Source organism: Heterocephalus glaber, unplaced genomic scaffold, assembly GCF_053883595.1.
Source record: "Heterocephalus glaber isolate CG9 unplaced genomic scaffold, H.glaber_assembly_v1.0 deba00001523, whole genome shotgun sequence".
NCBI classification, from domain to species: Eukaryota; Metazoa; Chordata; class Mammalia; order Rodentia; family Bathyergidae; genus Heterocephalus; species Heterocephalus glaber.
Window position 1 is genome coordinate 1,565,938 of NW_028258327.1, and position 15,412 is coordinate 1,581,349.

The following is a 15,412-nucleotide window of genomic DNA, read 5'->3' on the forward strand; positions in this document are numbered from 1 at the left end:
AGTGATCTTCTCTAACATTTGAAATGAATCTGTGGAGTTTAAAAGGTTTAAAATGAAACAAAGAACTATGTAAAGCTATGCTATGAAAGAAAGAAAATCATTAAGTATGCTCTTTCCACATAGCTTGCTAATTAGATACTGCAGCTGTTCCATGGCAGAAGAATTTTACAAATGAAGAGATGTTGATTTTCACTTCTATTTGTGAAGAATTATTATTTGTGGTATGTGTGATTGACTAAACTTTCTTAACTCCTAGAATTTCTCATTATAAGGAACATAAGTATTAAATAAGATTTATGTTATATATATATTTGTAAAGACATGAATAGCCACAAGATAGACTAGAATATTTTGTAGTAAAAGAGTAAATCTAAAATGTGCATGCTTATCCATTAATTTCAAAGTATTATCAATTTTGTTAATTATTCATCTTATTTTCTCTTTTTTTATTAAGTCATTCTGAAAATATCATTATTTTCCGTGCTGGTGATTGAACCCAGACCCTCGTGCATGCGAGGAAAGCCTCTCTACCTCTTAGGCACAATCCTGGCTCTGAAAAAAGCATATTTAAATAGTTCATGGGACAGGCATTACTATTTCTTCATATGTTTTAGTAATATGTGACAATGTACACATTTTAAAATCATTTTAGGTGTATCTTACAAATTAAAATTGAAAGCAATGACAACTAAATTTAAAACTTTTCTTATAACACCGTTAACTATTAAAAATCTTGATTTTTGTAGAAAGGACCAATAAAAGTAATGTGTTCATTAGATTCTCCCTAACTTGCCTTACCCCTGTGAAGCATTCTGAGGAATATTTCGCCACTTACTTCTATATGCTGGTATAGAATGCTTAAGAGAAGATCAAGACATCTTTTACAGAAGGCATTTCTAATTTACAGCTTCTGTGAATACCTGGCATGGAAGACTTGAGTGCATATAGCAGTCGTGGAGCATGAAACTATAGACTGCAAATGGCAGACTCCTGACCTGCTTCCTCCTTCCTCATTCAAGGACAGTTGCCACAGCCCTCTGTGAAGCTGTTATGGTTAGGAGTTCTCAGAGGAAACTGCTGTAGGTGAAATGATTGATTGCTTGCTATCATTGAAGCGACTGGCTTATCCATTAGTCTTTTCCAGCTTTCGGGGTTATATGTTTCATGGTCTCTAGAAGTAGGAAATTTTTTTCTTTTTACTTCTAGATTTAAACGTTTAATTTTGGTTAAATTTGAGGCTAGAATTTAATACAGATACTGTTTTTTTTTCTCCCCAAGGGGCATTTACTTAATCTTTCTTGACATACTTAGAATGTACAGTTTCATGGGCTTGAGAAAGAATACAAATAAATACTGAGAATTAAAATTAAGCTGTCAGAGGAAGGTTTATACAGGTCAATAAACCATCTACTGTATGTTCTATAGTTTCTAGACAGAATTCATGTTGTGAAAATTATCAGTACCAAAATGGAGTCACTTAGATCAACCCCAAACAAAATGGAGCCTGGATGCCATAAAGAAAGTGTCCTTGCGCCTATATGTCTATGACAAAAATTATTATAAAGACTCTTTGAAACCACAAAAATTCCAGCTAAGTCACTTCTAGAAAAATGTCTCTTCAGCAACAGCCTGTATTACGAAATGAATAATCACCAAGCTTTGCAATGTGCTCTTGTAGCCAGTGAGGTTTATTTCCAAAAAAAGCTTACACAGACTTCTCTTTTCCACCTTTTTAGCTCTCCCTGGCCCCAAGTCCCTCCATTGTACTTGTATTTGTTCCCTTGCTGTTCCAGAATAAATTCTCTATTTGGAGAATCAGTCTCTCTGTCACTTGATTTAGGTTGGCATAGTCAATAAAAATTTTTTTCCCAGAGAATCCAGGTTAATATATTTAAATATTTATGTGAGAAACATTGAAAAGTGAGAATTACAGTTTTCCATAATTCTTTTATTTATGAAATTTCTTTCTTCATTTTTATGGAACTGTAATTAATATTCATTGAGTGTTGTGAACTAAGTGCTTTTCATAATATATTTCCTTTAATCTTCCTATTATCCTTACCTGGTGAGCGTACCTATTTTGATATTCTAGGACAATCATTTGCCCTAGGTTATGTAGCTAGGGAGTATCCAGATGAGAATTTTCATCCTGTAGTCTGATCATAGACTCTATGTCTTTCCCCTACATGACAATATGCCAAGGGCATTAACTTTACATATGATGCAGAAAGGGTTTCCCTGTTAACTTTATGTATCTTGTGGAAATGGAAGTATTGCTTCAACAATAAAATGTGACAAAATTACATGTAAAAATGTCTTTCGTAACACTGGTATTGTGAAGATGAAAATTCAGTACAATGCATAATAGCTAAATCTTAGAAGTTGCCTATATATCCATCAACAGGTGGATGAATAAAGAAAATGCAGAACTTATTTTGAACTTACACATGATGGAACACTCCTCTGCTATAAAGATGGATAAACTTGAGTCATTTGTAGGAAATTGGATGCACCTTGAGACCATAAGGTGACGTGAAATAAATCAGGTATACAAACTTAAATATCACATGGTTTTTATTATATGAGAAACCCAAAGCATAGTAAATAAAGACAATAGTTCTCAGGGATATAGGTCTTTTGCAAATAGAAAGGGGACCAAGAGGTGGAAGGGAGGCTGTGAGAGCGGGGAAGAAGGGGGTGTTAGAAAGAATTAAGATGTATGAGGAACATGGACGAACTACCCACAAGGAATGGAATGACTATGTGTCACAAATACGTACTAATAAAAATAAAAAGAACAAATGAATGGAAAAAAGAAGATTCAGTCCCACTCTAAGGAACTAGTGGTTACTGAACAGATAGTGTAATAAATAATTGCATTGAGTTATTATAAGGATCAAAAAGGCTGTGGCAGCTTTGCTCTGGGGGGCTCTGCTCCAGGGAGCTCTGCTCTGGGGAGGGCTGATGAGTAGGTTGGATGCGTAAGGAGAAGGGAGAAGAAACTACTGCACTGTTTTGTAGACCACTCTTCTGAGCCACTATTCCACACTTCCTGATATCTCTTTCATATTTCGGTTCGCCTGAGTTTCTGATCATGCTTTTTATTCTATACCACCCATTTCTCTACAGTTTCATTTTAGCTGGTTTTCATATGCTTTTCTTTTCTCCTTATGAGTATGCAAAACGTGAATTTTAATTCTTAGGGCTCATGAGGAAAGGTAATGATTATTCTGTACGTTTCATTTCCCCTCAACATAATACTGATTCATTCAACTCTCCCTTTTCTATCTTCTGAGGTTTAAAATTCATAAATGACACACTAAAAATGAAAATTTGCAACAGTAGTGTACATGTGAAATGATGATAATGTGCCCTCCCATATGTGCTCCTCTTTCGTTTTGTAGCTATTTTATTTAGTAGTAAATACTGAAAAGGGAGGGCAGTTACTTAGACTTAGCACTGTCTCATAGTAGTAATAATTGCTTACCCATACAGTACAATACTCTATGCCAAGCACTAGTGCTAGCATTTTTCATAGCTTATTTTATTTAATCCTCTCAGTTCTATTCATAGGCAGCTGTTGGTACACGTATTTTAGAGATGATGAAACTGAGACACAGAGTAGCTAAATTACTTGCCCAAGGTTGTGTGCTTATTAGTGAAAACATGAATTTAAGGAGTCCGATTCTGGAGCCTGCTTGTTCCACTTCGTTGGCTCTTCTCAGCTGTGAGGCGAATCTATAATTTCTGAATTTGTTCAATATTCAGGGAGTATTTGCTACTCTGGAGAACTGTTTTTCTGTATGACCTTCTGTTATTTAAATATCAAGAGAGACGGATTATGTCGTTCAAATAATAGGTTGGGGAATGAGTTGTACCTTATTTAAATCGGGCCTCTGCCATGGTTAGCTGTATGACTTTTTCAGTCAGTTTAATCCAAACGTCAAAAACCTCAGTTTCTTCATTGAGGTGATGATATTTTAAGTACCTTACCCCTTTAAGAGGCAATGAGACAAGGTTATTTTAATATTATTCTTTGCTTAAATATAAGTAAAAAACATCAGACCTTCTCCATTTCCGCTGCGCTATTACCCCCACACACACATTGTCTTCGTTCTTGTAATGTTGTATCTTCCTGTCATGCTCACATTTGATCTCTGCATTTTAAAGACCTCTGTTGTAGTGAGAACCCATACATTTTCATCTCCACCCTGGACCTTCCCTTTGATCACAGACATCTAATTCCTTAGCAATCCTGTTGGCCCCCTCCTTAGAATACAGGATGTAACCAGAATGTAACCGATTGTCTGCATCTTGGTGGCCACCGCTTGTGCGACAAGCGTCCGGCCTGGGGCTGCAGGAGCCTCCAGGGCCCCTGTGGTTTAGTCTTCACAGCAGCCAGACTGAGACTTGCAGCTTAAGTCACATGCCATCAGTCTGTAGGTGGCCTATAAAACACAGTCACACCCTTGGCTTCACATTGGATACTGTCTCCTGTTTGTCTCCTAGGTTAATCTACCCTCATCTAAAGAGCAGGTTCTGGCCTTTGAATACACCAGACAGATGCCTATCTCAGGGTCTTTGCACTTACTTTTCTTCACTGCCTAAAACCCTCCTCCTCCTCCTCCTCCAAGTCTTTTCCAAACTTTGTTTTGAATGCGGTTTTCCCCAGTTCCTTACGTGTTTGGCAGTTGCATCTGCCCTCAAATGCTACACGTACTCCACACTTGCTTCCCTTTGCCAATAATGAATGTCATCGAGCATATTAAATTTTATCTTTTTTGTTTTTGTTTCTTTTTTTCTACCTCCATAAACTAAAATTGAGAGGCTATGAAGATATAGACTGTACTTCTTATTCCAGTGTTGTACACTTACCATCTGAAGTGGAGCTTGCCAGGTAGTAGGCAACTTGTTGGATTAGTATTTGAATGAATGAACAATGGAATGTATCTCAGTTCTATTAAAAACTTGTGTCTTCATTTGAAAATAATTACAAATTATTGCTGACCTTTTCCAGTAGCTAGGGGCTGTAAGTGTGCTGAAAAAAATTCCTCAAGATGCACGCACAAAATATGAGCATCTGAAGTGGTCTGGGTGTAAGGCTATACGGTGGTATCTGTGCAGTGACAAACCAGAGGGTTTATCAGCTCCATTGTTGGTAAAGGTGCCTTTCCATTTGACTTAGGAGAAGCATATGGGAATTCGGATTTTTATGTGAGTTCTAGAAATTCATAGATGTTGATTTCCAGTTCAAAATCTCAAGCAGATGAAACAGAACACACTTTGCTTCCAGATTCAACTTGTGAGCTGTGTATTGGAGAGGTCTGCTAAAAGAAGCATAAGTTTCAGAGAACTACCTGTTTCAGCAAACAGTATCTGTTTAACACATTATCAGAAAAAAAGTCATAACTCACACAGAAAATATGCAGGAAGTGAAATACCAATGAAATCAAGAATATTTGATGAAAAAGAATGCCTAGAATCTTTTGAAATACTTCTGAGTCCCCTTCACCATTTCTGTTGGTTGCTACTGACAGAGGTAGGAGTCTTGTCTATGATATCGGCAGTCTAATTGAACCTAGCAAATAAAATTTATTGAGGCTCCATTATGTGGCATGTCTTGTTCTAATTGCCAGTTCTATGGATTATAATACAAATGTATACCTTTACAGGATTCTCCCATTCTGTTCAGGGTAGGGAAAGAAAGGTAATAGATAGCTATCAGATGAACTAATGGAAAAGGCAGTTATATAGAGAGACCAAGTGCTGTAAAGACGTAAAATACACTGAAGAAGAGTTCTAGAGTTGAGGTGGTGACTAATTTATACTGATAACTAATGAGAGCATCTTTGGGATGAGAACATTTAAACAGAGACCATTGTGACAAAGCAGCCGTTCAAAGATCTGAGGCCCATCTTCTAAATCATGGGAGTAGTAAGGGAAGAAATCTTGTAACAGAAAGGAGCTTACTGTGTTGGGAGGACAGCAAACAGACCAGGGAGGCTGGAGTGCAGTGAGGGAGAGCTGCATTAAGGTGAGGTTAAGGGAGTTGGACTCGGCAGGGACCATGCTGTGAGTAACCCTAGAGCCTGAGGTGTGGAGTTGGGATTTAATATTAAGTGCAACGGGAAGACATTGGAGAGTTTTAAGCATAATCTAGCCTATATCTGAAACAGCATAGGCCTCTAGGCAGCCCGTAGACAACATTTTTGGCTTAGAGCCAAAGTCAGAAATATTTTTCATAAAGACCCAGGGCACATGCACACGCACGTGCTCACACACGCATGCACACACACACACTGACATACTCTTTCTCGCTTTAAATTTATGAAAAATACTTTACTAGTCACAAAGCACTTTGACATTTCCTTTTCTCTTTAACTTTATAAAAAAATCCTGGTTTTTATTTTATTATCCACTAAAGAGGCATACTCTACCATTTGTAGAACTGTGTGTTTTAAAGAATTTTCACTGGTATGCTACCAAAAGGATGAGATCAAGAATAGAAGCAGGGGATCTTCCCCAAAGAATTAAAAGAATCATGCCACACTGATACCTGTTCATAGCACAATCCGTGATAGCTAAAACTTGGAAACAACCTAATTGCCCATCAACTGGACAATGGATGAAGAAAATGTGGTTTTTTGATAAAATGGAGTATTACTCAGCCATAAAGAATGAGAAACTAGAGACATTTATAGCTAAATGGATGCACATTGAGATGATACGCTTAAGTGAAATAAATAGGACACACATGTAAATACCGAATAGTTTCTCTAGTGTGAGAAACTGGAAGTGTAAGGACTAAAAGGTATAATAGGTAATGTGAAATAGGAAGAAAAGGGGGAAGGGGAAGTGGGAGGGGTAGGGGAAAGGAAAGAAGGGAATGGAATTAATAAGAGAAAAAGAAAAAATGGAAACAAAGTCTTTGTAAATAAGGAGGGATGGAGGGGTTGAAGGGAGGGCAGGGGAAGGGGGAAAAATAAGAACCAAGATGGATTATGTAAAGGTGCAAATTTCCAATGATGAATGTCATTATATTGTGTGCCTTAAATGTACTAATAAAATTTTTTTAAAAAGAATAGAAGCAGGGAGAGAATGGAGAGGATTTTTGCAGTACCAAAGGAGAAAAATTATGGTCTATACAAAAGTAAAGAAGGGGGTACCCACAGTGCTTCTTTAACAGTTAACAACTGAGGGTCAAACTTGTTTGTTCAGACTCTCGTCTAGGCCCTGCACTTTCCTGGATTATTCCTAAAGAAATCATAAAGCAGAATTTAAAAAGAAGAAATGGCAACATTTACCACTGTGTTAATGAAAAAATTAACAAGAGGAAACAGTATTTATTGAATTCTTACTTTATCTAGTACTCATTGTTTCTTTTGGTACCCGGGATCCATCTCGATCTCGAGACCTCGGGCTTGTGAGGCAGGCGGCATTAGTACGCATTCTTGAATCACAGGTCTTAATCTCTTTTTTAATCCCAGAAACTTGACAACTTAATTTAATCTTTTTGAAAGTTACATTTTAAATACTTATTTTATTTGTCTTTATTTTTGTTGCTAAAAAACATTATAAGTAGCTAAATAGTTTTAATAGTTTATAGACATAAAACATTTTCTTGTATATACAGTGTGATCTAATTTGGTTGAAATTGATAAAATATCAATTTTCAGCTGACAGAATTCACTAGCTGCCATAGATATGACCAGTAATGTTGTGTTCAAAAGGGAATTTGTGTTGAATTTTAAAAATTATGATGAATGTTCTGATGTTAAAAAGATAAAACAGTGAAACAACATGGAAAATGATTCAAAATAAGATAATGCTTACTATTAAGTAAAAGAAGTATTGAAACGTGTTCACATAAATTGTAATTCCACATCTTTTTCATAAATGGTTAGCAGTGTCATATGCATACATATAAAAGTTGTATAACAGATAATTTAGGTAATATCATAAAAGAAATTTGGAAAAAATATTGTATGACTTTTCTAACAAATCTGTGGGAATACATTTTTTCTATTAATATTTCCTTCGACACTATTTCACAAGTTTCTTTTAACACAAATATGAATTAAAAACAAATGGAAAAAAAATAATTGAAGATCTGTTATTCATGACCGTAACTGGTTTGCTTAATTTCCTAGTAAAGCATACGGATAATGAGCTCAGAATCACAGCTCCACTGAAAAGAGACTGATAGAAAGAAAATAAAGTCAAAGCCAAGTTTAATGAAAGGAAGAGTCTTGCAAGACGGAATGGAAGTTGGAAAATCAATCGCCCATAACTAAACCAACAAATTTAATACCTAGCGAAGCCCTACATGTTTTAGCTCAAAAATCATGGTTGACAGTTGTGGAAAAGATGGTTATCTTCTTGTCCCAACACTAATGATATTTTGGGCCTGTATCTGCAAGTTCATACATTATTATAAATGAAAACAAACACACATTACAATAAAATCCCACTGTAGAGAGTTATTCATTACCCTTAGAAAATCATGACTCTAACTTGGGCTGAAAAGGTCAGTTTCTTCCATAATGGAGAAGGATTTCCAGGATAATGTATTATGATCGCAGCTGCATTGTTTCTTTTGAAACATAAATTTCTCAGTTACCTGTTCATCAGTATTCCACTTTTTACATCTTGCCAGATGTACAAGGCACAGGCACACGTAGCTTGTGTTTCTGTTGTGTGTGTGTGTGTGTTTGTGTGTGTGTTTTCTGGTAGTTAATGTTGCGATGAGTGAAGATCTTTCACTTTCTCTTTACTCTAGTTTGGATCTGGGGTGTCCCCTAGAAGCCCATATTTTAAAGGCTTGGCTACCAGCTTGTGGTGCTGTTAGGAGTTAGGTAGTGAGGCTCCATGGAAGGAAGTTCTGTAAGGGTGTGCTCTTTTACTTTTTTTCTTTTTTGTGGTGCTGGGGATTGAACCTATGGCCTTTTACACTCTAGGCAAACACTACTACTGAGCTACACCCACAGCGTGGGAGTGTGCCCTTGGAGGGTGTGTTTGCATTTTTCCCCTCTCTCTTTGCTTCCTGCTGCACTGAGGTGAGCAGATCTCCACTCTGAGCTCTGGCCATGATGTACTACGCTACCACAGGCCCAAAGTGATGGGAACAAGTGACCACTGGCTGAAACCTCTGAAACCATAAGACCAAATAAATCTTTCCTTCTTATCTCATAGGTATTTTGTCACAGCAATGAAGAGCTGGCTAACAAAACCTCCCAAACTCTGCCGAATTCCAGAAAAGTGATGTTGTAACCTCCCAATACCAACCCTGAACATTCCACTAGTAATAGTAATAGTAATAGTTCATTATTATTATCGGATGTAGTAATGTATGACAGTCCTGAAAAGCCATAATAATAGACATAATAGTCATAATAGAGGAAGGAGATTAAAAACTAGCTAAATGTCTTGAGCATTTATACTGGATGATTTATATTTATTATCTTTTATTTACCACAGTAACTCAGGTATTATTGTCGTAATTTTTCTGATGCCAAATTTCACACAATTAGTACACAGGAGAAATGGAACTAACATTCTTTACTCTCCAGTTTAAATATCTCACTCTCTTGTACTGCTTCCTTTTCTGTCAAATCTTTTTTTTTTTTTTTTGGTACTGGGGATCGAACTGAGGACCTTGCACTTGCAAAGCTTGCTGGCACCACTGAGCTAAATCCCTGGCCCTCTGTCAAGTCTTTTATAAGAAGGTCCATGAAAAACATAAAATACATTCTTGTTAGGATAGAGTTCTGGTGAATTGTTTTGAAAAATAGTTTAGTGAAAATTTTTTCTTGTACAAAATTATTGAAAATGTTATAAACACACACACACATATGGTGTATTTAAAACATAATTAAATTCCATGCTTAGACTTGGGTCCCACTTCTAAGTTGTTTCTTTATGTGTATGCAGATATTCCAGAATTGAAAGACATCTGAAATCTAAAACATTTCTGGTTCCAAGCTTTTTGGATAAAGGATGCAGTTTCCTGAGGATGAATCCCAGGCCTAAGCTTGCTTGGAATGACTTGTCCTAAGCAATTACTTTATAACTACATTTTATAAGGTCTCACAAAATTTGTAGTATTCTTTGTATTTGAACATGAATCTTATATAGACAGATGTTTTTATATTATGTGCTTAGAGAATTCAGGATCTTAAGTGTAAAAAAGTGAATGAAAAATAAAGAACATGTTCTTATTAGAAATGTAATTTTCTATACTATTACATTATAAGTTGCATATCTCTTAGCCTAGGCTGCTGTAATAAAATATTATGGGGTAATTTAAATAATAGACATTGATTTATTGAATGTTTGGAGCCTGGAAATACCAAGACAAGGTGTCTGCATGTCAGGTTCTGGTGAGGGCCCTCTTCCTGGCTTGTAGATGGCTGCCTAAGTTAAGGCTTCCCCCGGCATATTTGGGCTAATGCAAACTGTCAGTCTCTTAACTCACACCATGAGCACTGAAGTCAAGAGTCATCCCAGTTACACTCTTTCACTCAAATAGAGTAACAGATGTAGTCAATAAAATGTCTTTGTTTTGCTGAAACTGTGGTAATACGTGGAGCTGTTTCAGGCCATGATCCAGTGGTGGCCATGTTATGGAAATTAGTCCTGTACTGGGTATCTCTGTTGTACTTTTCCTAAAACTTTATTCTTTTATTTCCAAGGTTACTATTTATTGTTTGTGGCTATTTTTGTAGAAATTATGCAGAAAGTAAGAGGAGCTGACTGTTGCTGTTGTAACAGTTACAGATTTTGGAAAAGGGATAATACTGTAATGAAGTCAACTATTTTAAAAACATGAGGACCTAAGAGTAAAATGAATGTGGAGGAGCTTTGTGCATGTGCTTCTTAAAAACCTGTTTACTCTTTTCAGAATTCAAAGAGCCAGATCATTTGTCAGCATGTCTTAAAGAGGGGGTGAAAGGTGTTGATTAATATAGTGAGGTTTTTAAAATGTAAGAACCTCTATCGTATTATGACATCATCAGTTACTAATTGGAAAGCATGCAATAAGTATATAGTAAACACATACTTATGTGGTAATCAGTAATTCATATTAAATATCTATGTTTATAACTAGTGTGCAGTGAAATAGTTAAGAAAAAATTAATTCCAAATTTATTAATAATTGGACTGAGAAGATTCTTCTGTGTGTGAAACTCAATTTATATGAACTATGATTCCTGGCTCAAATATATTTTTCCTTCATAATTTATGATAAACTTGGTTGAGAATTATTACGTATGTCCAAAGGTGAATCAGTAATTTTTCTTGTATATTTATAATAAAAGTGTATTTAATGGTTCCTGTCTACTAGCTGTTAAACAGTTCTCAATTCCTCCTTCTATTTTCTTTTTCTTCTTTTTTTTTTTTTGGTGGGGGAAAGGATCAAATGGAGCTATTCAGTACTGAGGTACTCCTGTTTTAGGAATTTATTCCCTGTTATAGAAAGGAAGAAAAATTTACCGTTCTCTTTATCTATATATATAAGCTCTACCTGTTTCATTTCCTAGCAAAGGAAATAGAGAACCTTTGTAGTATTCTCAAAAAAATCTATTTTACAGAAATAGCTGAACATTGTTAAAGTATCCAGATGAAATTTAGAGAGGTAAGCTTTTTCAATCTAATTAAATTGTACCAAATGTAATCATGTTGCAATTTGTAAACTGAAGAACTTCATAATAATTCCAAAAAATGTATTTTCATTTCAGAATTTGACACAAATCCAAACACTTCCATTCCTAGGTCAGGTCAAAGCATCTACACTGTTTTGGCAGTGTTTTTCACAGACCTAGGAGCCCATTGTGCAAGAACAGCTGACCTCTTATTAACATCCATTTCTCTTATGATACAGTCACACAAGGTGGGACCCATCTTTCATGGTGTTGTGTTTGTTTTGTATTTAAGGTAAAGAAAAGAAGTCTTTCTGATGGCTTTGCCTGCAGCATAGATTTCATACTTTGGTAATGCTTATTGTCATTTGAGAAAAACAATTTTACAGTTATAATACTTGTATCATCCTGTAGATATAGTTACATAAAGTTAGACATGTAAAATATTTGTTAACTGTGTATTATATCTGTATATCTGTAGAGATACCTATGTCATTAACCCATTTACTTGAGGTACTACAAGTCTTGCTATCATATAATGTTTCCCTTTCAATAGGGTTTTAATGAAGGCAAAGGGTAAAAACCTCCAACGTGAACCTCACTGTTGACTTCATAGCTGTATTGACTTATTGTAAATTTAAGCTTGTGTTTCAGCACAACAAAACACACTGGTCTGAGACAAATTGGACAGTAAATAACGGGAAAGTTCTAACTGAACCTTCAGATGAAAGCCTTCTCTTCAAATCTGAGAAAGCATGGTGAGCTGAAGGCTACTAGACTTGTATCAAAGAACCTGAATTTGAATTTTGAGTATTATTTTTTGGTACCCAGAGGAAGTCACTAGATATCTAAATTTTCAATTATTTTCATCAATGAAATTGAGATAATATTTTAAAAATCAAGTAAAGTACACAGGTGGATCTGAAAACCTTTTGTTGTTGGAGTACACACCTATAGGGTCCTGCTTCTATATGAAACTCACAGTGATAAGCACTCGTTGATTTTATTTGGGATTTTCAGATAGCCTAGGTTTTACTTATTTAAAGCACCATTTTTTTCTAGTTAAAATACTTTCTTAGTTTTCTGTTATTTTACATATAGCATCTGCTTTGTAAAATGCACAGATATTGTTGCCTTGCATTTACACATTCATCAAATCCATCAGTATTTGTTGTGGGCTGGTCTGTGCCGAGTACTGCTAGCTATTGTACATGAACTGAAGGAAAATCAGACATGGGTCTAGTCTTCCCAGTGTATGACTAGCAGGAAGACAGCCATTCTACAGCTAAAATAACCAACCAATAAATGAAATATGCATTGTGATAAGTGCCAAGAAGGAAAGCCAGAATGCACTAGAAGGAACAAAGGAAACTAGTGGAGCCTTGACTTACGAACTTGATCAGTTCCTGAGGGCTGGTTGTAACTCAAGTTGGTTGTAAGTCAGTACAACTGAGATCTGGATGTTTACCTGGGTACACTCTATAGATAACAAGAGGCAGATGAATCTTCCTTTAACCTAATTAACGCAAGTTGTTCATATGTCAGGCCAGTTATAACTTGAAGGTCCACTGTACTTTAGAATGAGTGGTCAGGAAAGGTCTTCCTAAGAAAGTGAAATTTAAGCTGAGATCTTAAGTTGGAGAGACAGACAGCAGTCTTACAGGATATGGGACGAATACTCCAGGCCCTGCAAAGTAGGTGAGAGGCCATGGCAGAAAGAAAGGGTCCTTTTTATTTTCAAGAAAATGGGCCAGGGATTTAGCTCAGTGGTTCCGCCGCCTGCCTCGAAACCACAAGGACCTGAGTTTGATCCCCGGTACCAAAACAAAACAGAACAAAAATAGAAAATGACAGAAATTCAGCATGAATGCACATAGGAAACTGTAAGACTGCTGTGCCATATGATGTAGAGTCCTGGAGTTATAAAGCAAGTTTATAGAAAACAAATTGAAGCAACCAACTGAGGTGCATAACACACTGACTTTATTTCCAAGGATAGACAGAGTGTGAAGGAGTCTGACTTGCCCGAGGTCACCTTTCCATAGGTGGGGTGAGAGTTCCAGTGTCTGACACCCATGGTTTCGTGTGTGCTTTGAGAGTTAGGATGTGTTCTGAGTACATAGACCATGGAAGTGTTAGATTGACACATTGTGAGCCTACTGGCATAAGACAGTTCTCCATATGCTGTTCCCATTTCCGGATGTCTTGTGCATTGGCTGCCTTTGTGCCAGACTGTCTTTTGGAGGGTATTTGTGAACTACCTGGCTGACAGTGTGACTGCTTTCCTCTGTAGCAAGTGGCAAACATACCCAGTATAATGAAGGTAACTTCTTTCTTTGGAACAAAAGGCCCACATATTCAATGCTTATTATAAAATATGTAAATTTTCCAAGGTCAAGATTGTCCTGGCATGTACTCCACTGCATGTACAGATGTCCTGTCAGTCTGTGAGAACTTGAACTTGGGAAACTTCACAAGAAAATGCTTGATACTCTAGTTTCCATTATTGCATTGCTGTTAGTAATAACGTCCTGACCCAGATGTTTTACATATTCTGTCGAATATGGTAAGGTAACTTGTTAGCTTGTGATAGGGTAAAAACCTCGAGTTCTTAGCAGCTTTATTGATGAGGATAGAATGCTAATAGAGACATGTCTCTGGAAGAGAGGAGTGGAAACCTTATGAACTGAAGATTGAGATCTGAGGGAAATCCATCAGCATCTTTAGTGGATATATTGACCAAACTGATCAGTTGGGAATAAATTGCTCTCCAGTTCATTGCATTAATGAAAAGCTGTGGTGATGCTTGTTATGAAAGGTGCCCTGGTTGTTGCTAACCTTGCCCCAAACATGAGGAGGCATCTTTATTCATTGTGAAAAGTAGTTCAAGGATCCATCATGATATAGGAGAAGGTTGTGACCCTCTGCAAACAGTAGTTGTAATTTCATGCTTCATACCCTGAGCATGAAAGGGGAAGTTCACACCCACTTTGGTTAGAAACCAAGCAAATGACTATAACTTTGGCTGGTGCGCTTGAGGTTGGAGGTATGTGGTCTATACTTTTTCTGAACGAAATATTCATTCTTGGAGTTCTGGCCATAGTTAGGCCATTTGGAGACAAGAGCAAAAGATCTTGGTGTTTCCTGCCTGAGTCTGGGCTACTATGGGGAGCTTTGGTCCTTTTGAGGGCATTTCTCTGTAACAGAAAAACTTTCACGGGAGACCATAGATGAAGAATTGACTAATATTTGAGCTTTTAGTGCCTCAGAAAGGATTTATAATTATGATGAACATGACTTACTGGAAAATGAAAAACAAATCCAAAGAAATCTAGATAAATTCTTGTAGTTATTGCCTTGCCTTGCAAAACTCCTATAGCTCCTATGTCGAAACAAGGGTACAACCTTAAGAGATGTTATTATAAACACATAGCAATTGCCTTTGATTAAATCAGTCTCCTTAAAAAATTACTGTTGGGTAAATCAAGATTGAGTCGACCAAATGAAGCAAACACCATAGTCACAGCCAGAAAGTGGTTACAAGCTGGTAAGTAAAGGGGTTTCCCAGACTGAAATAGACAGTGCCAGTAATGATGATGTTGGTGCCAAATACAGAGCATTGCATGGATTGAGAGCATTAAAAGGTCATTTGAGTGAGCCCTGAGCCCTGAGCCAGCTGCCAATCAAAACTGACAGTAAATGCATCCTGTTTACTAACACAGAGTTATTTTGTCCTCTGTCCCCTTCCATCCCTCTTCCCTCCCGCATCCCAG

At 36.6% G+C, this 15,412-nt stretch overlaps 1 long non-coding RNA gene across 6 annotated transcripts in view; it reads left to right on the forward strand.

Moving 5' to 3' along the window:
• LOC147824928 (uncharacterized) overlaps nucleotides 1-2,561 on the forward strand; it is a 94,202-nt gene extending 91,641 nt beyond the window's left edge. For 4 of the 6 annotated variants that reach the window (XR_015441516.1, XR_015441512.1, XR_015441513.1 and 1 more), the window contains 2 exons: nucleotides 124-221; nucleotides 908-2,395. This is a non-coding gene — a long non-coding RNA (uncharacterized LOC147824928). The other 2 variants (XR_015441514.1, XR_015441518.1) reach the window with 2 other exon arrangements.
• Nucleotides 2,562-15,412: the final 12,851 nt, after the last annotated feature.